The sequence below is a fragment of the Stigmatopora nigra genome, chromosome 12 (assembly GCF_051989575.1).
Source record: "Stigmatopora nigra isolate UIUO_SnigA chromosome 12, RoL_Snig_1.1, whole genome shotgun sequence".
In the NCBI taxonomy this organism is placed as follows: Eukaryota; Metazoa; Chordata; class Actinopteri; order Syngnathiformes; family Syngnathidae; genus Stigmatopora; species Stigmatopora nigra.
The window spans coordinates 2,995,662-3,023,336 of NC_135519.1; the positions used below are offsets into that span (position 1 = coordinate 2,995,662).

General features: G+C 38.1%; 1 long non-coding RNA gene across 1 annotated transcript; it reads left to right on the plus strand.

Moving 5' to 3' along the window:
* Positions 1-375: 375 nt before the first annotated feature.
* Positions 376-27,675, plus strand: LOC144205699 (uncharacterized). Its single transcript, XR_013328171.1, has 3 exons — positions 376-525; positions 1,026-1,226; positions 27,578-27,675. It is a non-coding gene; the product is annotated as an uncharacterized LOC144205699 (long non-coding RNA).

The window sequence follows — 27,675 nt, forward strand, 5'->3', positions numbered from 1 at the left end:
CACTTGAAATATTGTGAGTGAATGTGACCCTTTCATGTTTTTGGCATCCCTGCACCAGTGTATTTACAAAATATGGATACCCCAAAAATGCAAAAAACATGCCCACAGAGACACACAGACAGACAAACGTACAACCACTCGACAGATGCTGTATAGACACTTTTACTTGTTAAAAAAGACCCTGGGGGTCTCTGTTCTGTGACAGTACACTAGGGATTAGCTTTGACACAGTGACACTGATCTACTCTTGTCACACATATAGACACACACATGCACAAACACACTTACATAGACATACAGTAATTATGTGTGTATGCACATCATTCATAGTCTTTTATTTGAGTGATTATTTATGTGATTTTTTTTTAGATATGATGGCCTTAGAAATAGGCAGTGAAAATTCATCTTTGGCTTGTACTGTCTCTGTTTGGCCAGCTGAGGCCATGCTTTCTCCAACCTGTGCTTACTCCTCACTGCAGAGCCTTATATGGGTCATGGAAGAGCGAGGCCTCTCATTTGCACACAGTAAGCACACACAAATAGTTATATTCACAAGGCTCACTGCCTTTGTGTGTTGGTCTCATAATTAGAATCAATTTGTTATTTGAGAGCTGGTTTAAACATTGAATAGTGCAAACACATAAAAGGCATCTCATGAGAACATGAGTCAAAATATTACATTATAAACTCCGAGTGCAACTTGAATTTTTTAGCCTTAGGGGACATTTAGGTACTAATGATTCTTTTTTTAAAACTAAATAAACCCTTAAGTATAATTAAAAAAAAAACAAGATGGAAAAAAAACTTAAACCTAAATCATCTTAGAAATGATAAAGACACAATAAACAACAGAGCTGATTTGCATCATATTGTTTATTTTGATTAAAGTGGCCTTAGAAGATTCTCATTAAGTCCTAAATTGTGACTTTTTTTAAAATCTAGAACATTTTAAACCTATGTTCTCTAATCTTCCTCTTAAGTGTATGCAGTAAGTCTAAAGCTATATTTTTTCCGTTTCGGTCCAGGTGTAGCTCACGGTCCAATGTGTGGCCCGTGAAAAGGATACGTTCGCCTTGTTGGTGGGCGTACAGAGACGTTCCTTTGTTTCCTGGCATGTCTCACATACTTGAAGAGGCCAGATAAGCCGCAGCCGTATGAAACACTGCTTTATGTTTGGCCCGTGTAACGTGCCACGAAGGATCCACTGCATTCAAGAAAGAGACCAGGTAATATGTCCGACTTGATGAACCTTATTAAAGGGCCACATACTCATGGGCCTTGTCAAGGAAAGAAAACAATTGTATTGGTACTGTAAAAAATGTATTTTTTCATTCAAAACTAAAATTAGCTAAAGAAAAGAAAGCTAAAGAAAAATCAGTTTCTCACTTGAATTATTATTCTAAGAACTAGAAGATAATATGCAGTATTAAAAGTACTAATACTTCCAAATGAGTGGTTATAGTGTCGGAATCACAGTTCTCAGCTCCTGGGTTTGATCCCAGGTTGGCCCCCCTATGTGGAATTTGCATGTTCTGGGTTTGTTCCAGGTTTCCTCTCGCATTCCAAAATCTTGCGTAGTAGGCTGGTTGAACTGTTTAAATTGCCCATAGATATGAGTATGAGCGTGAATGGTTTTTCGTTTCCTCGTGCCCTGCGATAGACTGGCCACCAATTCAAGTTGCCCTCCGCCTTGAGCTCGAGGTCAGCTGGGATAGGCTCCCGCACCACCTTGTGAGGATAAGGAGTTCAGAAAATGAATGAATGATGAAGAGCATCATTATGTAAAAACCATGGTACTTCCTTTATATCCTCTTTTTTTTGGAAGACAAATATATTCCACTGCAGGTGACAAGGAGACGGACAAACATGCATACTCACCACGTATATTTATTGTGTTCAACCAGCCTACCCTGTATTTTTTGGGATGTGGTAGGAAACCACAGTACCTGAACAAAACCCACAAAAGCCTGTGGACAACGTGCAAACTCCACAATTTGATGACCGAATCCTCAAAACTGTGAGACTGACATGCTAACCCAAAGGTCTGGTCTTAAGGACGCTGTGGGTGCAGGTTTTTGTTTCAACTGATCCAAAACAAAATGTGTCTACTGCAAAAAGAAGCACCTGACTGCAATCCACTGATTCCAATTCTATGATACCAGATTGATTGAAAGGTTTCCTCTTACAGATTGGAACGAAAACCAACTTTCTGGAATAGTTTAGGGAAGACTGCGCTCAGCATTGTTGGAGTACTATTTTTCCCAATAATTCACTTTTTTTTTAATGGTGGGTTGGAACACATTAATTAGTTAATTTAATTGTCTTACTGCTCAGCCTAACAAGGGTCGCGGGGGTGCTGGAACCTATACCAGCCAACTGTGGACAACCCTGAATTGGTCGCCAGCCAGTTGCAGAGTATAATGACGTGATTCATGCTCACACACACACAGAGGAGTGAGGAACACAATAATGATGCTTTTATTTATTTCCAAGATAATTTGATATACAAGTGTTTTGAGGTGCGAGCTGGGTGAAAGTGATTTCTTCCCTTTGAATTAGAAGGGAGCAAACTGGGATCTGAAGCCACGGGGGCTGAATGGTGTAGTTGTGAGATGTGTGGATTTGACTCTTTCCTGAAATCGGATTAGCGGCTACTCTACACTTAGATGGTAGGGGCTTTATTTTAGGCCAGTCTAAGACCACCCATCAGGTAAACAGGTTCACTCCTGTGGAGCTAAAAAGTAAAGTGAATGGTGACGGTTGAGGTGGGAGGTGCTGAATGAGTGAAAGGGATATGGAAATACTTAGAAGGATTTGTTGGTCTTATGTAGTATAGGTCAAATAATTCCAGTTTGAAAAGATTTGTGGCTTTCAAACATGTATACTCAAGTAATTTGTGATCTTTTTTTCATTTTTTTATTTTTCTTTTAAACTAAGACCAGCTTTTTGGCCTTTTACAAAAGACCAACAAAGTGCATCCGTCTTTTTCCAAGATACCAGAAACTTACAGTGTCGTGCCGCCGCCACGGCATCTCACATTTGCCCTCCCTCTCTCGAATAAGTTTTCTGGCATCCGGCTCGCAAACAGCCTATCTCTGCTGTCGCTGCGAGCCACCGAGGCTTTGTTAGGCGGGCCTTCTTCTGAGCCCGCAGCCTTCAAGACCCCTATTATGCAGCAAGACTCAGTGGGGCAGAAAGAGCAGGAGTGTTTTTGGCCAGTCATGTGGGCACACAGGCATTATACACTCTTCAGTGGCACTGCAGATATTTTGGAAGACTTGCAAACAGACGGAAAGGAAGAAAAAGCAAAGAAGGAAGAAGTTTTCATAATTGGAAGTTATATAAGTTTCCAAATCCTCACAGGAGGATTGCAAGTTTTCTTTCTTACACTTTGGCCTATTGTGGCCAGTGACAAATCCTATTGTTGAATAAAAGCTTAAAGAAGTACAGTCAAGTGATGGCAAGGAAGAAACCCTAATTGCATGCTTGGATAAATCAAACATGAACGTTTATACGTCATTGTTAAGCATTCTTCTTCTTAATTAATGACAAAGTTGATTGATGACAATTTTGAATTCTCTCAATTGCACCAATTGTATCATTAGTAAATCAGGGATTCTAGTAAATAGCATTATTCATTCAATTCCTTAATTATCTGCAACTCTACAACTTTCGAACCCCAATATAATTCTATATCAAATAAATGGCAACATAATTTTAAATGATGAACAATAATCTTTTAATTTAACTTTTAGTACAGGCACTGTTTCAATGTTTCATGGTCATAAGGAAAAAAATATTTTAGTATACTTTCATGAATGTGTAATTTGAAAAACATCGTTCTTAACCCTCTACGGTCGTGTTGGACGTCCAATCCATTTTGACTGGGAAAGGAAATCATTCGATGACATCCCTACTATTAAAAAAACATTGAACACTTAACACAGACAATGGCACTGTCTATTGTTTTCAATGCCAGACTATGAATTAAACACTAAAACATGAAAACTAAGGACACCCTATGTACAGTGGTTCTATTGCCTAGCTTCGATGCGGATGCCGTGGGATCAATTCCCCACTCAGTGGGATTTATTGATTTATCTGAAATGTGTAAATATATACATAATAATAAATCGATCGAAGGCACTTGAATTAAGTTCTAATTGAAGCAGACTCCTTAATCGGCCCGTAATATATCGGTATCCAAACAATCAATGTCATTCATTCAGTCATCTTCTATACCCATCCTCAAAAGGTTTACGGGGTTGCCAGAGCCTAACCCAGCTGTCTTTGGGAAAAAGGCAGACTATAGCCCAGAATCTAGGCCCTACAGTCTAGTCTATAGTCTGCCTTTTGCCCAAAGACAGCTGGGTGAGTGGTTTTCTGTCTCTCTGTGTGCCCTACTGACTGACTGGTGACCAGTCTAGGGCCGAGACTGGTCGCCAGTCAGTCATAGGGCACACAGAAAGACAGAAAACCACTCACTCTCACAATCACACTGCCACCGAATGGGAATCGAACCCAGACTGCCCGCATGAAAGTCAAGCGGAAGAACCACTGTACATTCGGATTGCCGAATCAATGTTATATCGTCATGAAATTTCTCATATATACAGCTAGTGGACAACGGCAAGAGCTGGAGATAGTTAGTCTGAGTGTGAGCATCTGAGTGTGAGTTGTGAATTACAGGGGGTCCTTGCGAGAGTTTTCATTTTGTACTCCAGGGTTTGGTAATTGTGGCTTGCACAGATGCATGGACTTTTCAGTCAATAAACATGGTGGAACGTTGATTTTTATGTTTCCCACAAGCCAACGCCACCTACTGTTCAGTTACTTTTGAGAGTCTCAGAACACTGGGATCATTTTTGCAACAATGATATGTTCCCACATTGTTTCAACAGATTCCTGTTGCGTAAATATAACTTTAGTGTGTTGTGGAGCTTGGATCAAAATCCACCGCTGAGAGTATCAGCTTCACATGCCGTTTTTACTAATCAGGCCTGGACAAAATCAGAGCTCCCCGCATCTCAAACATCACTGCTTCTGTCAGATTCTCTTGCAAGTGCAAAGCAGGCGAGCTGAGGAGCTCTGATCAACAGCGTTGTGTTGTTTTTCTTTTTTTTTTCTCTCTTAGAGCATCACACTAGGGAACACGTGTGTGTGTGTGTGTGTGTGTGTGTGTGTGTGTGTGTGTGTTTGTGTGTGTGTGTGTTTGAGATGCAGGGATGCATGGTGCTAACCCTCCCCTGAGTTGTAATGCATGAAGTGTTCAGAAAACATTGTTGCCGCCGCTGTTGGTTCTATGTTAATAAGGCGTGGGTCGGGGCGTGGGTATAGTGAGCAGAATAAAACTATTCTTTTTTTTTGGATTATTTTATTCATAAACAGAAAAAATATAATAAACTACATTGAAAAAAAATCAAAAGGGAATCATTAATTCTAAATATTTGATTAAATAAAAAGTCCTGAGTCATTTAGGTCATTAGCAATCAAAGTCCAAATCATTTTGAGCGGCATGGCTGGAAACAGTCATTAAGCGTTTTTTTTGTTAATATCCGGAGTAGCTTCTATTCATTCATTCGTGACTAGATTCCTTGTCTTTATTAAAAGTAAATACCATATTTTCACGACTATAAGGCACACTTAAAAGTTTTAAATTTTCTCCAAAATAGACAGGGCGCCTTATAATCCAGTGTGCTTTATATATGGAAAAAAAAAAAGTGTCATTCATTGAGTGTGCGCCTTATAATGTGATGCGCCTTATAGTCGTGAAAATATGGTACATTTGCACGACTCTAATAGAAGTTAGATGAAATAACAACAGTTTGGTTCAACATTTTGACGTGACAAACGATGCCACATTTGAACCACAGGAATGATTTAAAAACAGCATTTGATAAGTCAATTTGTTTAAGTGCATTTAAATGTGTTTTAAGTATGTGTTAGTTGTACAACTATAAGACCCTTTAATAAGGTCTCTAACTTGATTTTTTTACTTAGTACTGGTTCATCCTAAGAATGTACAATGACATACATACACTTTTTAGAATTGCAACCAATGATTAATTTGATTAAATTGGATTAGATTAGACTTTACAGGACTAATCATCCATTTTTCCATTGACTAATTGGCTGAAATATATATCATGTTACATACAGTGTTACTCTGATGATAAAAAGTTCGCTGTAAATGTGCATTTGAACAAAAATGTAATGGTATCATTGTTTTTTAAACAAATGTGTTGTGCAATAAAAAAAATATGCACCAAAAAAGTTATGAATTCCATCTGATTTTGTAACTGTTAAATTATTTCTAAGATTTAAAGCAAATATTTGAAAATACATTATCGGTTCCTTTCACAAGAAAGATTATTATTCCATTTTAAGATTTTAAAACAAGAAAAGTTTGGGCAATTTTGAGATAAACATCCTGGAACAATGAATCGATCATCAAAATTGTTGTCAGTTAAAGCCATTATTTGTCGATTGATCAATTAATTCTGGCAGTGCTACTAATACTGTATTACAGATCATATTATCATAAATTTACATTAAATATTCAATGTCCACTTGCAGGTATAAACGTTGCAAAAATGATTAATAGGAATGACATGATTCATAGGATTTGTGTTAATCCCAAAGTATTTGCAGCATTATTCCGCTTTTTGTCAAGCCAATTAGAGCTGTCTTCCACATTTCTAGATGTCAAACGACTTCACGTCACTCAGTTATGTGTTGTGGTGAGTCGCAAGCCAGTAAATGTATTTATGAATGCATGATTTGGTGAAAAAGTCCACTCGCCTCTCCCTTCTTGCTGTCTAATAACTGCTAACCCCAGCTGTGAGTGTGTGTGTGTGTGTATTTGTCTGCCTGTGTAACGGCGATGCTTGCTGGGGCACTGAAGCAGAACTTGGCCCCAGTCAGACCGGTGCACTGAGGGCAGAGACCAAAGGAAGAAAAAAAATCTCTAGCCCTGCTTTCCCTCTCTTTCAATCTCACTTTTCCGCCGGGATTTGGAACTAGGAGATGTAACATCTATTTATTTTGTACACAACACTCAGGGATTCTTTGCTGTTTTGTTCATGTGCATAAAGTCCACTTTACTGACCATGAAATGTCAAACAAGCAAGAGGGAGTACTGAAAATCAACTTTGAGGTGGATTCTTTTCTCCCAGCGTGAAGCCACGGCCACAAGTTAAGTGTTTTCATGCTGAATTTGAAATCAGATTACACTCAATTGACTTGATGGATTTTAAAGGACTCGATCCTATTAATAAAAGAATAAAAGAGACGGCAGGAAGGAGAAAAAGCAGTGATTTTGCCCTTGAGGCCGTGGCCCCACCAGTGGGACTGGAGGGGTAATCTGCCATGCAAATTAAATCCTGCCTCTATAAACTGGGGCCCCCTAATGTCCCCCATTACACACCTTTTATTTGTTGTGATTTGATATTGCTGCGGGAACATCCGATTGATATGCGAATGATTGTTGGAGAAGATGGGATTTGCATCTTTTCTAATGCCCGCAAAAGGCTTTCCTCGGAGGGTTGAAGGAATATTAGGTTGTGTTCTTCAGATTGGGACTGACACTCGTATTGGGAGGCTATACTATGTGGACCTTCTCCCTCTAAATAATATTGCCAGGCTGAGTTCCAGGCAGGATTATGATGCAGTTGAAAGTGAGAGGTTTAATCAGCGAGCGTGGCAGTATTTGCACGCCAACACACAGCTTCCCTTGCCTTTTCTCTTTGCTGTTAATAAGCTTGCGTTTGGCTTCATTCCTTGCAAGTCTACCTCTCACACTGTTTCTATCACGCTGTCAAAAGCACCTGTAAAAACATACATGTCACATATACTAATCCGATTTGCACTTACGTGACAGGGATTAGCACGTACGGACTTTCGCGGCAGAACTGTGAAACTTTGCGTGTTCTTGCTGCTGTTTTCCTGTGTGCACATGATTTAAAAAAAAACAGACACTTTCTATGAGGAATTACTTTAAAATTGAACTATGAAGTAAGACAGTATATATATATATATATATATATATATATATATATATATATATATATATATATATATATATATATATATATATATATATATATATATATATATTATATATATATATATATATATATATATATATATATATATATATATATATATATATATATATATATATATATATATATATATATATATATATATATATATATATATATATATATATATATATATATATATATATATATATATATATATATATATATATATATATATATATATATATATATATATATATATATATATATATATATATATATATATATATATATATATATATATATATATATATATATATATATATATATATACACAGACTCACATCCAATATACATCCAATCCATTTGAACTGTGAAAGCCTGACAATAATCATTTGGTTCAAATGGACTGGATGTTTATCACTCTGAATGCAGTAAAATAAGATCATTCCCTTATACTACAACCAGATTCTAAGTGCAACCATTTAGCTCTGTGTTGCACATGAACAAAATGTTTTCTTGGATTTTTATGACAGAAAAGGATGTGTTATTCCAGTGTAGGCGGAGCTATGTCACTATCCAATCATATCTGGGAAAAAGTCAGCCCTGTCCAATTTGGTCGCCTTGCTTTCGGACCAATCCTCTCTAGAGTGACAAGCCGCCTACGTAAGATAAAACCCAAAACAAAATGTATCCTCTTGTCTTTGATGTCGACATTCTGCCAAATAAAAAAAATAATATCCACCTTTCGAACAAAGGTATGCCTGGGAGTGTGGACCTCATTTCAAGCACAATTAACTTGAAATGGAGTGCTGCAAGATCAATAGTCCCCAGTTGATCCAGAGGGAGCTGTCAGTCTATGGAAATGGCACACATATGGTAATATCCCTAGCTTAACAACAATTTAGAGGATTTACTGTTGCTGTTTTCAAACCCACATGAATAACAAACAGTGGCCCACCCCCTGGGAACTATTTTGTTTCATCCCAGCTTCAATTAATCTTTAAGGGGGAGGATACCATTCGGAAAAATGGCAAGGGGAATAATAAAAGGGCGTTTGTAGATCTGAAAAAGTAGATTGCTAATTATGGTCATCACAAATAGACTGTCAGCTAATGCAACTGCTATTACGTGTGTTGTGGTATCAGGCATGTTCATTTTATAATTAGGTCAGCTAAAACTGACATGTTTGGCAGGAAAGTGTATGGATTTAGCCTGTACACTTTACTGAACGACGAGCAATAAGTGAGAAGCGTAGTGATCACTGTAGTCATTCATTCGTCCGTCCATCCATCCATTCATCCATCTAATTTCCCACATATTCTCACAAGGGTCGTAGAGGCGCTGGAGCCTATCCCAGCTAACTTTTGGCAGTAGGGAGCATACACCTTGAATTGGTTTCCAGCCAATCTCTAGGCAAAAAGAGAAAAAAACATTCATGCACACTGATACTTACAGATAATTTGGATTTTTAAATCAGACTACAATGCATGTTTTTGGGATGTGAGAGGAAATGAGAGTACCCAGAGAAAACCACACAGGCACCGGGAGATCATGAACATTCACACAGGAAACCCCTGAGGTCATATCCTGTGCCGCTCACTGTAGTATTAAAGTAATCTGACAAAACAGAGGATGGTCAGCAAGACCAGCCGGTTACCGATCGGATTCAAGCCAATTCAGAATTGATTTACCTCCACTTGACAATTGATGAAGTCAGTTCGGATTAAACCGTGGGCTTCTCCATTGGACATTGGAATTGACTTCTGTGCCTAGCTGTCAGCTCAAGCCAGGTGGGAAATTGAGTTACAAAGCACAAGTATGAGATAGACTGATGGCTTCTGTGGCAGCGATACCATTTGTATCTGTCTTTTACAACTGGAGTAGTACAAGAGCGAAAGGAACTAGATATAGGGGGAGAGAAATATATATATATATATATATATATATATATATATATATATATATATATATATATATATATATATATATATATATATATATATATATATATATATATATATATATATATATATATATATATATATATATATATATATATATATATATATATATATATATATATATATATATATATATATATATATATATATATATATATATATATATATATATATATATATATATATATATATATATATATATATATATATATATATATATATATATATAAATATATATATATATATATATATATATATATATATATATATATATATATATATATATATATATATATATATATATATATATATATATATATATATATATATATATATATATTTTAATATGATTTCTGTAACGACAGACAACAGATATGACACAAACATGCTTAAAGTTTCCCAATCCCGTAACAAAGTGTAGAATAAATATTACATTTCAACATTTCTGCTAGTTAGACCACAGTTGTAAAGAAACCGGCGATTGTGTGATGGAAAACAACGGATTCAACGTTACTCGGATCGAATCATTTGGAATCATTGCCAATGCGGAAGGATTGTCCAAATGTTTACTTTTTGCGAGAAGTTATCAAATGAGAAAAGAGATAAAAAGTGATTTAATCACTTCTGTTCTATTATAATGAAGTTAAACTTGAGGTGGCGTTGTAAAACAGCAGTCACGTTGCGAGACGTTCTTTACAGAATATGCTACAGGCATAACATTTCATCATCAATACTTGTAGCCAACTTACACATTTTGATAGTAGGCTAATATAGTAAATACATAAAGCATGCGTTGCCTTCATTATAAGGCATTTAATTCTTTTTTGGCTCCAAACATTTGTTTTTTCATCCAATCTGGCTCATTTCAACATTTTGTGTTGCCGAACCCAGGCCTAGTGGGTAAAGTACTTGCGGACAAATTGAATGGAGACTTCCCAAATGTAGTTTTTTTTTTAATGCAGTTGAATACATTTTATGTAGATGATTATGGTAAAATATCTTAGTTTAATCACATAGCCTGCTATGTGTGAACAAGGCCTAAAGCTTAGGGAATTCTCTCCCCTTTATCTAAGGGAGTGTGTAGAACGACATCTAAATTGCCACAATCATTTGGACCTGTGATGGACCTGAGGTGATGTTGGTAAAGAAATGAATAAACGAGAGAAAATACGAAACGCCAGATAGGGGCCTCTTTCCTGACTCCTGCTTTTATCATGTAAATCAGTCGACTTGGGCCATGCTAGGCGTGCAATTCCCCTGCCGCCGTTTGGGCCAAATATAACTTTCCTGTGCTTTAGGGCCACAATGAGAAATGTATTGGGAGCTCTCAGTTTTAATTTACTCCGAGTGGCAGCAAAGCGACACCAGGGACCTCATCTCATGACTGCTACGATGGCTTCGGCAGTGGTGATGGGAGGGGGGGGGGACTGTGTATATTGAAATGCTTCCACCGCCCCGTCTTGGCGCTTGTGTGCATTGTAGCTTGTATGTTAACACCTCTTTGGTTTCCCAGTTCCCAGTCACAGCTGTAATGTGATTCATTACAATGGGAAACAGCGTATCAGTTCACTTATTATGTCTTAAAAAAAATCCCAAAGTGCGAAAAGGGGAAAGAATCCACCAAAGAGGCGCTGCCTTGAAATTGACAGCTGTTATTGTGCCGTGCCATCTGGTACATTTGTCAGGGAACAGAAAAGGGTTAATATTCTATGATGTGTGGAAGCAGTGGCACAGCCAGAGCGCGGTGCGGCATGCCAGCAGCCCGTTTGTGAGAAGCACACAGCATTAGCGTGGCATCGTTGCAGCCAATGTGGCTCATTTAATGGGTCAAAACAGTTGGGAGAGTGCCAGAAGCCACAGCAGCAGAATTCCAAACGGTGCCACAAAAAGCAAAGCTTTTTGCTTGCAACTGTGCTGATTAAAATCATCATAGGTAACCAAGGAATTCTGAAACCTTAGTTTTCCCATTATAAAATCCACCATTTGGGAAATTTTTGCTTTTTTTCCCATTGCTTGCCGACTGCATGTGTGTGTTGGAGTCTCTCCCCTGCAGAACTGTCATTATTCATTGACCACAGATGTAAATGGGTCTAAACAATGGGACCGCACGTGCTGTGGGCATAGCAGGAGCCCCAGGAGAGGACAAGGCCTGCTGAAATTAATAGGCCTCCTGTGGCTTAAATAAGCAATGGCAAAATAAGCCTAAATGTTCCCCAAACACATGACAGACATACAGGTCCAAAAAAATCTGGACAGAAGTTAGTTATTAGAAGAATTGTTGGAGTCAGCTGTGTAAAATTGGGTCAACACATTGCAGGGTGTGGATCTGTACTTCAGTGTTTTTTTGAAAAATTGTATACAGTAAGTTTGCATTCACGACGATTTCTAAATGCAAAGGATGTTAATGGCACTAAAAAAAAATCATCATTTGCTTCAAGCCATCTGTGTTAACATATATTGGGAATGTATTGGAGTTGATGGCAGCCAATTAGTTACATTCAGAAATATTACACTGTTTTACACTGTTTCATATGGTATTGTCATAAATGTGTACACTTGTACAATTTTTTTAGGGGTGTCCATTGCCGATTTTATCAAGTGATAAAACATTTGCTGCTATTACAGTCTAGCATGATTTTATTCACTGGCTTTGATCGATTGATTGAATGAAATATGTATGCACGAACACAATCAGTTCCATTTTACCTAGACTAATTAAGAAATAATACCATTTAATTGTATAACCATTTCAGACATTAATATGAACCACTTTTTTTTTAGAAAACAGAATATTCACCGTAAAAAAAGATGCTGATCGATTTTTTAGTTTTGTTTCAATCGTTTGGATTAGATCATTACTTAACAAATCAATTTATCCATCCACATTGATGTCTTACACCTCTATTTAATTGCAGATCATTTACAAGACATGAAACTGGGTACCTCAAACTATTTGTGAAGGACAATGAAAGACTATGAAAAAGTTGAAACAATGCCCATTTCAGCAAAGACCCCATATGGGCTTTTTTGCCCCAAACCCTTATGTTAGGGGGGAACAAAGCTGACAAATATGGCTGTAAATATGCTCCTTGGCTGGAGGACACATGCCTTTCTCATTGTGGAAGCTGGTAAACAGAATGGCCCAGCATTTAAAGAGACCGGCAGGGGGTAAATTAGTGCTCCGAGATGAATTATCATACAATTAAGGATGCTTGAAAATGCCCCAACAAAATATGGCAAAGAGACCTTTCTCTCTCCATCACAATTTCTCAAGCACTGCACTGTGTTGATTTCCATGAATGGTCATTTTGGATTACATTTGTGCTGGTTTTTTATGCAGTCAGCAGCTCCATTTCTTTGCCGTGCTGTGATGACTCTGCTGAGGTGGTCAATAATCTATTACGGAGCACTCTTTCACATTGGAATGACAAATGTCTGTCAGAGGAATAGACCCTTAGAGGTCATAAGTGCACTGCTGTCCTCAGACAACCCAAAAAAAGGCTGCTGCATGCCAAATATGGTAGCAGGGGGCCGTCATTTTTTTCCTACCAACAAAACATGCAGATTTGAAAAAGTTAAATGACCTTTTCAAGTGCACGCGCTGTAGTACTGGCTGCTCCGTGTCCATGATATGGTAATGGGAGTGGACATTTACCATTTAAAAGTCAAATCAATAGCGAATTAAATTTTTTAGCAATGCAAGCGACCCCCGGAATCTGCGGTAATTAATCTTGACAGTGTTGGTTACAATGTTCATGTGTCACTTTGCCACAAGACACAAAAACGGCTTGGAGCTATAGACTGCTAGTAATTGCAATCATTCAATTGCATGATTTTAGTGTAGAAGTAATTTTATTATCAGGTGATTTGCTGCTATTTATATTCGACATCTTAAAAAGTGGTTTTAATACATTAAGGCACCTGTGTCAAAGTGGCGGCCAGGGGGCCAAATCTGGCCCGCCGCATCATTTTGTGTGGCCTGGGAAAGTAAATTATGAGTGCCGACTTTCTGTTTTAGGAAATAAATTAAAATGTATAGTTATGAGTATATGAGTATAGATGTATAATAACCTTCCTGATTTCCCCCGTTTTAATTCTAAAATGTAAATTTTGAATCATTTTTTCAGTTTTTTGTTCAAAAATCATTTCATAAAATCTAAAAAGCTAAAATAAATATTTTTTTAGATCTACAAATAACGGAATATTCAGGGTTTTTAATCCAGTTCTTTCAATCCATTTATTTAAAAAAAATCTAAATATTATATCTAAAATAGCCAGGCCCACATGAAATTGAGTTGACGTTAATGCGGCCCGCGAACCAACCCGAGTCTGACACCCTTGCACTAAGGTATGTTTTAACTCAAACTACAATTGATGGCTATAAATGGCTGTGAGAAATTGCTGGCTTACAGTCTTCACAGTCAAAATAGATTGGATTATTAAATAAATTGCAATCAATTAGTAAAATGTGTTCAAATGTATCTTTCCACCCATAGTATGTCAAAATAAGGTAAATACAATTATTCGTAGTGTTGTAATATATTTCTGTGTATACTGATTGTCTGAGATGAAATATGACTACATATCACACCCAACATAGAAATGGGCTTATTTTTTTAAAGGTTGTGGAATGGTTTACTCTTTAGCTTATATATGGAGATTCCCCCCCTCAGATTTTCCATTTTCTCCCTGGGCCTGTGTGGGTTTTCTTCAGGTACTCTGTTTTCCTCCCACAGTTCAAAAACATGCATGGTAAATAAAGCATGGTAGGCTGATTGTAAATTCCACTTAGGTATGAGTGTGAGTGTGAATGGTTGTCCGGAGTCATCTGGGATAGGCTCAAGCACCCCCTGCGACCCTTGTGAGGATAAAGCGGTTCAGAAAATGAATGAATGAAAATATGAATTACATATTCACTTTAGTTCAACTGTGTCGTACAGTAAAACGATTAGCGCTGAATAACTATTTTGAAATGTTAGAGGGAGTATGTTTTTTTTTAAAACCATTGAATGGGCTCTGCTCTGTAATCAAAACGTCATAAAAATAGTGGTCAAAAAGGAGTACAAATGCCCAGAAAAATATAACAGCGAAGCAACTCAAAGAGCACCTCATGGGGTTCCACAGTTGAGAAACACTGAGTGAGCACATTGAAGGTCTACTTCTCCCCTCTGCGTTGTAACTGTTGATCAAGTGGAAATTAAGTGTGCCTGAATGACATGCCACGGCAAGAATGTGTACGCTTGCCTTTTTAATAGACTTACAACTGATTTGACCTCTAAAGCCGGTGAAGCTTCCCTTGGGATAGCCTCCGGCAAACACACACTTTCACACACTCACAAATGCATGTAAAGCCACACGGGGAATTTACGCCACAGGATTAAGCGAACAGGGTCGGGAAACAAATGGCAGAGATTCTTTGTTTGATGTAGGGCTTTGATCATTCAATTTCCTCCCATATTTTATCTCCCGGGTTGCAAACGCATTAGTGAGTTAAGAGAAGTAAAATCAAATATGCATGTTAAGATTGGGTGAAAAGTACAGAGACAGAAAGACGGAGTAACGAAGATAAACTCTTGAATGAGCCAGTTGAGCCTTTCCACCAGCTTCTGCGGCAACAAAGCCCGGGAAGGCCGTTTGCGTGAGGTTCGGGAGGGAGAGTTTCCCCTTCATGACAAGGGTCCTTCCTGTCTGACCTGCTACCCTCTTGTCAGTGACAATGTGCGTCACATGGCACCGTGACAGGCGCATTGCTACCTTGCCCCTGGCTTTAAATTGACCTTGTCAGCTCATAGGCTTCTATTTTTGACCTTTTGAACAGCAGGTGACAAAAATGAGTTTGTTTACATATTTTTTGCTTTGATTTGGTGTCCCATATTTTGTGCTACCTTGATGTGTGAGGCAAATTATTTCTCTGACCAAGCTAGAACTTAAAAGTGAGTTTCAATTGACTCAGCGACTCTTGTGAGGATAAGTGGAACGGAAAAGGAGCATATGAAATGAAATTATCTTTTTATTACGTAATTGTAATTTTGTATGTTTATACGTGTATATATAACCACTTGTCATTCTATTGATTGGAGTAACAAACAAGGGATGGACATTCTGTGAAAAATACTTAACTAATTGAGCTGTTATTTAACCTAATGCATCAGGGAGTTTAATTAATTGGATTAGGGTGGGCTGCACAAAAAAAAATACATGTAAACAGCCTGACAATTTAGACAAGTCGTATTCCATATATAAATGCATGTTTAGAAAAATCATTGTTCTTAGATGAGAACAATTTTATTCCTAGATGATGAAAATTTCCAATTTAATATAATCTTTCTTTTTTAAAACTCATTCGGGATCTCAACGAATTATCATATTTCAGTGCCAATGAAAAATGGCCCTGTGTAGTCCTGAAATTATCTTAAAAAAATAGAGTAATGACAGAATAGAAAAGAATATATCGAACCATTTTGACATAATATATTTATGCTGCAATCAAATGTATCGTGCTGGTCCTTCTGATGTACGTGCCTTGGTAACCAGGAGACACTTTAAGAGTCATGTGGACGAATATTCATTCTTTTTTTCTGAATCGCTTCATCCTTACTAGGGTCACGGGGGTGCTGGAGCCTATCCCAGCTGACTTCAGGCCAGAAGCAGAGGAGGGAGTACCTGGAGAAAACCCACAAATTGGTGGCCAGCCAATCGCAGGGCACGAGTAGCTGGAAAACCATTCATTCTCACACTCATACTAAGGGGCAATTCCAAGTGTCCAATCAGCCTACCATGAACGTTTTTGGAATGTTGGAGGAAACCCAAAGCAACATTTTTTTCCCACAGAAATCCACTTTACAAATGTTTTTGTTTTGTTACCTGCCACAGAATAAGAAGGACACAACTGACATAAAGACTTTTTCCTTCTGCTTTTGATGCGACTTCAGCAGATGGTTCCCGCTGCGATCAAATTCTGCCAGAAAATAGCAATGCTGTATCCGAAGTAAACAATTAAACTGTTTTCCACTTAAACCAGATTTAATTGGCTTTTCGCCCTTACTTGTATGCTACAATCCATCTGGTGTAGCAGAGTTTCTTCGTCATAAGGGTGCATTGCTGTTCTTTTTCCCCCTCTGTGCTTGCTTTTATTTTCACTCTCTGGTTGGAAGTCAGCCTTTGTCTGGCGTTTGGGGGATGCTATTGTCTACATATTAAGTGAGCTTCCGTACGGGCTTCAGTAGCATCTTGACTCCCCTAAGCTGTGGAGCAGCTGAGGTTAAGTGGTCTCCTCGCTCATGGCACCCATCTTCTCCTTCTCTGTGACAGCTGGGGACCAGACTGTTGCCATAGATACACTCTCCACCCACTGGTCAACTGCTCATTTATTTCAAATAAACACTGATGTGCCGCTTAGACTGATTGTTTTGCAAAAGTCACTGAAAGTGAAGGGAAATTGAACAAGGATAATCATTCAAATCCACTTCTTTAGGCAGAGGTTTAATTGGTATTTATGAGAAGCAATCATGAAAATTGGAAAGTCAGTTTTGGATCAGTAAAACTAAATTTGAGTTGGTGTAGTTGACTGGTTTTCTGTTCTTTTGGCTCAAATTGCTCAACTCCTCACTGCCAGCAGAAGGAATCCAAGAGATAAGCCAGTGATCAGGAAAATCATTTCAAATGAAATTTTCCAATAATACACACCACGGCGCAATGTTTTCTATGCGAGGTTATAAAAAGACTCTGCTTACTGCAGGAAATTTCCATGCAAGAAAATGAACTATAGTTAACAAGATAAAGCTTGGAATAATAATTCCAATATTTTGATTCACAAATAAAACGGTTGCTTGAAGACATTTTTTAAATGATCGCAAACTATATAAAATGATTAACTAAAGAACAATACAGTCACTATATGTAAAGCTTGCTTTTGAAAGTGGTTAACTGATAAATATAAATAGAAACGATTACTACCAAAGCAGTTTCAGAATTTAAAATGATTTATTTTAATAGAAAACCATATGTGGCTGAAATAAATTAAAGCATGGCAAATTACATGTGCTCATACTTATTTCGACAGTTGTCAGCATTACAAATTGGTTTGATGCTTTTTATGTGGAGTTTTGCAAAACAAAAGTCTGTTGTCTGATTCCTTGTGGCCTGGCTGGCCACCATGGGATAGGCTCCATCACCCCACGTGACCCTTGTGAGGATAAGCAGTTAAAAAAATGAATGAATGAATGAAAGGAAAGAAATAGGGTTGAACGTCATCATTAAAGAATTTCCAACTGAGGGAAAACTGACCTAGTACTGAGGCGCTATAGATATATTGGCAACTGTCTTAATAGATTGTCATTGCAAGAAAATGAGCTAAAATTCTAGCCCACACTTCTGTGTGTTTGGTGGCAAGGTTTACCATCATATACAGACATTTTGTATATACACATATAAGCACATTTGTGAATTACCTTTATACAATCACCACAATTATATGGTACTAATAACCTTTGGGAACAACAACAATCTCCACGGGACAATGCGGAGGAATCCATCCAGGACCCCTGACCAGCAGGCTGAGATTAGAGAACATTTGTTCCACAATATTGTCGCCTCCTGCTTTTTCTAAGGCTCGGCATTGGCACAGAAGGTGCGGGCAGATATTTGGGAAGCAGCCAAAGTCTTTTTCTGCGCTAGCAGGCCAGCCCCTAGAGCTGCAAGTGCCGGGATGGACTCCCCGTCGGTTCCTCGGGCAGCTCGGGACCTCGCGGGCTGATGGAACAAATGCCGGCAGAGGGAAATAAACTTATCTCATTTGGATGACAACACGCAGCCTTGGGCGGGGTACTGTCCATGTACCACTTTTAAAAAATAGTTCGTAGAGGGAATCACTTGAGCTCCAATTTTAACTCGTGCACTATTATATCTACATATATCAACTTATTCTGATAAATCTATACACCGCCTGATTACAAGTTGAGCCTCAATTGAGAAATGGGTAAAAAATGACCCAGCATCCAATGCCTTTGCTAGCTGCACAGAGCCTTTTTCCCGTGTTCACTCTTCTTGCTGACCTGGCCGTGACCCCCCGGGTGAACCCCATCACAGAGAGGTGTTAGCGTGCCACCCGGCGTGATGGATCACCCCTCAGATCCCCGTAATCTAGCAATCACAGCCAATCACCAGTACGCTCTCTGTTACTATAATGATCTGCAATGATTCAGGCCCGCAGTATTCAGATGATGGATGGGGGGCTCATGCAGGGTCCAGAGAGATGGTGAGTCAGACTGGATGAGGCCGAGGCTCAATGCCTATTGACGGCGTCGGTGCTTTGGATAGTTGTTCCCATCTTTATCATAATGAAGTGGAAAAAAATTTAACCCTGGAGAACACGGAGTAAAAATGATGTTTAAGGTGACCCCCCAAAGGTATACGCCCACACATTGTCTAACCATTTCACCAGATGATATGCTAATTTCTTTGACCTTATATTGAGCTGGGATACTCCCACGTCTGTGGTAGAGGAAAGCTGATGAACTCAGCAAGAATGAGAAGAATGACATTTTTGCATGTCTTTTATTTGAATTACACTCCGGGTAACCTACATTTGGACTCAAAATTTTGGTCATTTCGGATAAGACGATGAAGGAAAACCTGAAAGATATACTTTTGAGAACCAAGAGAACAGGTAAATCCCAAATGGTTATGCTTCATAACAGATACATTTTATTTCACAATTTTAGACATGGGAGGCCCGGTGGAGCGTTAAGTTAGCGCATCGGCCTCACAGCTCTGGGGTCCTGGGTTCAAATCTAGGTCACGTCCATCTGTCTGGAGTTTACATGATTTTTCCGGGCCTGCGTGGGTTTCCTATGGGTACTCTGGTTTCCTCCCATATTCCAAAAACATGCATGGTAGACTGAATGGACAGTCTAGATTGCCTCTAGGTATGGGTGTGAGCGTGAATGGTTGTTTGTTCCTTCTGCCCTGCGAATGGCTGGCCACCAATTCATGGTGTCCCCTGAAGTCAGCTGGGATATGTTCCAGCACCCCCCGTGACCCTAACGATGATTAAGCGGTTCATAAAATGAGACAAAATAGGAATTTTAGACAGGCAATCTAACGAATTATACAGCAATGCTTGACTAAGTTTTGTAAAATGTAAAAATATCCCTTATAATAAATTTATATAATTTCAGAGTAGTAAAAGGTTGAAGTTTTTATGTTTATTTTCTCACGAGTTAAACGGACAAGCAATTACGGATCGCTGCTTGAGATTGGAAGTACGTCACCAACTTAGTGGGTTAATTCTGCCATTGAGAATAGAATTTACTGTACTCCTTCCTCAAATGTCCCAGTTAACCACAGGAAAATGGATGAATGTCTCAACATTCTTGGTCTAACATCTCTTATCTTAATAGTCAGTAAATTAGGTACTGGATTTGATCCTTTTTTACACCCTTTATATGTTTTGATCACTCTATATTAGGTTCTTTAACCCCAAGATGTATATGTTTTATGTTCATTTCAACATTTTAGAACGTGTTTTTTAAAAATTGAATCCATCCAATGAAAACTGTTTTAATGAAATTCATATGGGGGGGTGAATCACTTATACTGTCGGCATTAATATTGTAATACCTTGCTATTCAAAATAAAGCCAAATATTTTCAACCAGATTATTTGCAATGCACAATACAAACACATAAATTCTTGGCTAGTCAAGGAAACATTTCAAAGATTCCAGAAGCGAGTTGCGTGCTGTATCTTGGTAATACATGCAGCATGGGTGTCAGGCCTCGGATTTGGGTGAGGCTGTCACAAGCTCACATGAGTGCATGCATCACGGAGCAGGGCTACTCATCCAAACCCCACCCAAAAACCAGGTCCCCCGGTGCGGGAGAATTACTGGGTCTCTCCCAGCTCCTGGTAACCCCTTCATTATCCACACACCAATGAGTCCAGATCTGATTCAGGGGTTCTTGCAGGATGGGGTGGGGAGGAGAATGGAAATTGGGAGTCGGCTGCATGTGAACAATGCCAAAGAAAAGTCGTCCTGGAAGCAGAAGTGTTGTAGTTATTTTTGCCAGTGTTTATGATAGAGTGTCAGTCCATGTTTTTATTGTCCTTCTCAGCTGTTTTATCTATTTAGCATGCTTAGATTGCCAATTTGAATTTATATTTCCTTCTCTCCTTGAACCGTGTGATCCAGTGTATTCCTACTCTTCCTTCATCACCTTTCCCTTGATGTCCTCCATTCACTTTTTAAATTAACCTCTTAATGGACCTCATCTGTCCAGAGAGAGCCTATTAACCAAAGCCCCGCCCGTGCCACGGAGGGCCACGGATCCCACCCACTGTTGACCCGTCCCCTCACCGACCGTCAAACGGACCCACCGTTGAACAAAAAAACATGGCCGCGTAAAATGGTGGAGGAATCACAAAAATTTCATTATATATCGTAATTACCCACTGGCCTTTTCCGATTTGCAGAATTAGTGAGCTTTAATTGCTTTATCACCTGGACATTGTAAGCGCTGCAACCAGGCAATGATTTGTTTTAAATGAGCTGTCGCAAGATCGGGTCGGGTTCTTTTCCCCTTCAGCACCTTTTGCCCAGTCGTTGAATTGAATGAAATCAACAGTGCTGGCCCCCGAAGCTCCGCAGAGAGTTTCTCTGCCGGCCACCAACAGGAAGCAGCTGTTAAAGAGGCTTCTTAAATCCCATAGGAGGCAGCGGCAGTCCTGGGATTGGAACCCCTCAGTGTTACTGAAGCAATCAGCATATTCCCGCATTAGAGGAGGAGAGGCGTGACAGTGTTTTCCAGGACGTCAGGGCGTATCATTAAAAGGCATATTTTAATTAGACACATGCTAGTTCGTTACACCAAATGGATTAACATTGCTTGTCAAGGGTGGAGATATGTTTAACATTTTTGTCCACTGGGGAACACGCTCTCATTTTAACAAGACATCTTAAGTTTGAATTTCTAGATCTTGTTAGCACAAATTTAGTTCTGATACTTGAACAAGTTATAATATTCATACATTATATAGTATTCAAAAGTAAAAGCCCACAAAAGGGAGGCACTTTTTGATAATTGGAAGCTTAACAACAAGCTATTATTAGGTGACAGATTTCCTAAAGCTAGATTTTACAAATGGAAGCAACAAATTTAACTTGTATCTCAAAGACTCCACTGTATCGTATCACATGGCAGCATACGTTTCCCTCTCCATTAAAAGTTTCTTTGGGAAGGTTTAGAAACGAGCACATTTTCTGACGATGCAGCGAGTCGTGGTTCTGCATGACTGTTTGGATCAAAGAGTGGTTATCTCACCTATTGAGCTGTTCTCACCTCTTGTCTTCTCTCATTATGTGGAGGACAACAGGAATTTCCCTCATTATTCAGCATCCAATTCTCGGGTCAACCTCTAATGAGACAAAATACAAAAAACAAGAATTACAGAGTGAATGGTCGCTAAAATAGATATTTAAATGAATAAACAAAATAAAAATGTCCATCTCATGACTGTCATGCCTAGGAATTGATTTTCACACCATTATTGTGAGACAAGTGGTGAGAAAGTACTGCTTAGCTTGAGCTTCCACACGATTACATTCACTTTGTGTGTGCAGTCAACAATCAGTCAGCAATTTAAACTGCTTGGAAAGTAAGCATAAATTCATATAAATTGACTATTTTTCCCCCTCTGTTGAATAAAATAATCCCCAATCTAGCTAGTGTATTAGTCTAAATAAATTTGGTCAACTAGTTTTCATTCATACATGAATAAAATATAATTTTACAGAAGTGTTTCTATAATCCCAGGAGTATGTCGGTATATTATTGACATGCGAACCTTGCTGTGATGTTTTTACTGTTCATACAAACCTGGCGGGTTAACAACACCCTTGCAAGGATAAGAGGATTTGCACTTCAATTGAAGTTATAGTATATAAGCCTGAACTCTTGGGAAGAATTCTATTCGCGTAATGTTTTTGCACCGAGGAAAGAGATTCATTCAATGAGGAGTATTGAAGACTGACTGTAGTTTGGTTGAGGACACTGGTGGTGACCTATGAATTTTTCAACATTTCAAAACAAGTCTTTCAGTACGAAATGATAGATATTGAATTAATTTCGCACTGTTGGTCACTTAGTCGCTGGTTGTGTCCTTTACTGAAGGTCAACAACATGAGGCTGAAACTGAATGTAGCAGAGCCTCAGAAAAATAATTGCACTTACCAAATATTCTGGACTGTACTTTATTTACTTAATTAGAACAATTTCTTATGTTTTGACACTGTATAGAATCGTCCAAATTTTGCATGGTAGATATTATGTTCTTCCACTGCTGGGCCGCAGCACTGAGGTCTATTAAAAGAAATGTAGCAGGTCATTTTGAGGAACTACCATAAACGTTTTCCATAATTATGCGAGGTTAAATTACACTCAACTCAGTGTTGAACCTGTGTGAGTTTGCGGTACCAAAATTCATAAGGTAGGTCATATTTTGAACGGATTTTAGTGTATTTTGACCTTATGATTATTTTTGTGTGAGTTCTTTCTGATGCAGATTTTGAAGCCAGCTCATTTTTATTCCAAAGTCCCAGGTTTTGTTAGACTATAAGCAGAAAAAAATACTGAAAACAGGCTTTTTAGTCATTTTTGGATGAACTGTCTATCACATATCAGTGATATGGTTGGTATTCATTACTGCCTGGTCAACTTGTAAGGTTTTTCCAGCCTTTTCTGCTGCCATCTTATTTTTTTGTCCAGTTTTTTCCATTAGAAAAAAAAAACACTCTGAACTAACAGGCAAGGCAGACACAGGTTTCTGTCAAAACCAGTATTCAACTTTATGCATGTAAGGTCAGGGGAAAAAAAGATTTAAACTAAATAACATTTTCTTTTGTTACTATAACATCACTCTGATAAATGACAACATTGATATTCCTTGTTATAAAAATATATGCTAAAGAGAGCAAACTCGAAGATGAAATCTCATTAATGTCTCATATACTTCACTGAAAAAATGTGCAACAATTGAGACACGTTGGTTTTCTAAGTTTTCCAAAATAGTTTTGTCATAAATAAGTCTCACAGTGAGCATTGTGTAAAACTTCTGAGAACTCTTTTAATTGCCTCAATTTCCCAAGATTGTCTCAAAGGTGTCTATTTTCCTTGATCGCACCAAGAGACAAATATAAGATCTTAGGTTGCTCTCGAATGTGTCTCAGCTTTACCTCCTTACCTAGACTCATTATCTCAAACACGTACCTGGGAAATGTATGGATGAGAAGACAACTATTTCAGTTGTGTTAGTGAGAGCTATAGTATCACCTTTAGTTGTTTTTAAATGAGCAAAAGTATATATTTATATTGTCAGTTTTATGTCAATTTTTTTTAAGATGGTGGTTATTTCTCAGTCTTGGCTTTTCTTAGTTCTGACGCCCAAGTGTCTTGATTTCAGTATTTTCCCGGGAAAAACTAGTATTGTTGCCTTGAGCACAACACTACGCAACACAGTGTATACTGTATGTTGACATACTGCAAGTAGGAAAATGTTTTTGAGTTTATTTCACCTATGAGGATAAGCCTCCAATCCATTATGACCAGGAGGGCTGGTAGTAGCGATCATTTGATACTAGCTCCTCTGAAACATAATGATTCACCAATATGTGTGCATATGGACATATTTTTATTCACTTTATGTAAAATAACAAAAATATACCATGAATGTCAATGAGAAAAAGTATATGAATTTGATCATTTGTTGGCATTTTTTTCGCAATGTAAGACTAAGGCAATGTAAAACTTAATTAAAACAAACCTGCTTTCCTTAATACAAATGAAAATGAAAATCTGTCATTTAAGAACCGAAATTCTCCAACTGTTTTCCTTTTCCACCCTAAACACACTCCCTCTTTCATTTCTCACCACACTTTAAACGTGTCATCACCCGCCACGTGCACACGCTGCCCTACTTTGCCAGTTCTTGATTAAAACGTTGACTTTTTGCAAGGTAATAACCTGATTAATGTAATTGAATGTAAAAGGGCGTAGCTCAGCAGCACGGCTGATCACTGGAGATGGATTAGGAGAGAAGGCTTTCAAATTGAATACAGTTCTCCCTCTTCAGCCTGTTAATTGTGCCGTTTACCACTACCTGAGTCAGTGACCACTGCTATTTAGTCTCTCTAATGATGATGCACAGTCTGACCCAACCGCAGATAATTAAAAAAGCCTTTCCTCGGCATCTACTTCCAGTCTTACCATTGGTGCTTCCTTGACAAGCCACTTGAAGGAGGGATATTGAGCTGTCCGCTTCACAGAATGTGACTTCACAGTCCTTTTGATTGTTGGTTTGCGTGCTTGGTAAGAATTGCTATTGCTTGGGTTTGATTGACGCTTTTCCAATTGTACTTTTTATCGATCTTAATCGTTTTTTTCATAACACAAATAGTAAAGTCAAAAGTTTTCTCTATGCTACAAAAGAGTTTGCCATTTGGACATTGAATTAGACAGCAAAAACGACTTCCTGAACTCAAAAGACCAATTTCTTTGCAAGGGGAGCATGCTAGGAAGCTCCTTTCAGGGGCGATTGTGGCTTTTCATGGATAGTTGGAAAAGGATTAACCTACAAGGGAGCCTTTGGGTTTTCAAAAAACATTATTTACATGTTTAAACATGCTTTTCATAATTGAGCTATACTCAACCTAATCCTGAAAGGGTTATTGGATGTGCGCCAGTTAACACAAAAAGGCATACATGTCAACCTCTGCCGATAACTGCCCTTATAAATGATTATGACTCCCCTTACAAACCCCCAAAAAAACTTACAAACACTGTATGACGCATGTTTACTTGCAGCAACCAGACTGTGTAATAGAAATAACAAAGGTAATTTCCATACAAAGTCATTCTTTCTGGTGTCGACCTGATCCTTGAGTTCTTCGTTTCTTACTAGGTGGCTCCTCCATGCTTGCTTCCACGATATTTACTCTATGTATATCTATCTACGCATGCGCATGTCATCCTTTATTAATATTGCCGTACGCACTGCTAAAAAAATACATACGATTGAGGATATTTTTTACTGGTATACCGTGACAATAGTAACGATCGATGACAGTAGCGTCATAGGCTACCAGCCTACGAGACTATCTGGATTTCAGCCAAAACGGTCTTGTTGAGATCGGTTTTCATAAATATTGGCAATTTTTTTTAAAACTTTTTTTTCCCCGTACAAAAGTCGGTGTACGGCGTACATGATTTGAAATGGTAAAAATAAAACGTATAAAATACGTATAAAACGTACCAGTTGACAGGAATGAAAAGGTAACTATTGATATTAAATACTTCAACACATAATGCAGGATTTTAATGTCAAATAGGATTTCGAGCTTTTTAATTATTTTTGTTTTTCCAATCGAAAACTTTACACAATCAAATAATGGTAGTTCAATTTAAATGCACCCTGCCTAGCGTCTCTATATGAGGCACATTTTAAACGCTCTAGTTGTTGAAGAGTTTTTGTGATTTTTTTTCTCCACCGCCTGCAGTTTCAAGCAAGTGCTGAAATAATTAGGGGGAAGAAAAAAAAATCTTTGAACTTCCTTACACCACAGCAGAGCAAAAAATAATAAAGGGAACGCACAAGACAAAGGAACGAGACCCCCATGGCGCCTGGGTCTCTGCTTCCTGTCATGAGTATTCCTTCGGGGTTTCATATGACAAAACGCAGAAAGTTCTTTAGTCCCCGTGCCTGTCACGATACACCCTCATAACCGCAGCTGTGTGTTTGTGTGTATGCACGTGTGCCTCAGTGTGTGTGTGTGTGTGTGTTTTGCAGTGGCATGTTGTCTTGCTGTCTTCTCTGTCATCTTGTAGCATGGCACCTGCTCTCATGTTCCTAATTAGTCTCAATTAATTAATTATATTCTACAGCACGTCTTATTGCTGCTTGTGTATGTATTCCTTGTAATCCTAGTTTCTTTTAATTCCATTGTTGAGTGTTACTGGAGTTGTAGAAAAATAATATTGTTAAACGCAAGGTAGTGTGTTGTAGGATGTTAAAAAAACAGCTCAAAAACTGGATTAGGAAAAAACATTATATTATGTTCTTTTCTTTGTTTTTGTTTTTTACTTATTTCGGACAATTTTGCACCATTAAATCTGGAAATGACAGTGGAAAAAGAAAAGTTAAGAAAATTGATCTGCACTGTGAACAAAATGACAAATATGACCTGCCATTGGAAAATGAGTCACACACATAAATCGCGATGTAAAAGCCAATAACACTTAATTAGGACATATTTTTGGACTTTAACTTATTAAATCTTCGATTGCACTAAATTTTCAAATTTTGGTTGTTCTGAAATAGATATTGCAGATTGTTAAAAAGTCACAAAAATAGTAACAAAATCATAATTAGTCATCAAAAATAAGTCGGGTTATGTTGAAACTGATTATTATCATTAGGTCTCGTGTGGGTAATTTACAAGTAGTAAAGTATGTCGCAGCTTTTAAAATGAATGAAAATGCATGTTTTCTGAGAAAAATTCACATTTTACAAACTAAACAGAGTTCACCCTTTGAAGCAGCGATTGCACATCATGTCGAGGCGAGCAGTTGATTTGCCGACAGCATCACTTCAGTAAGCGGCAGGAAAGACAAGCGTAG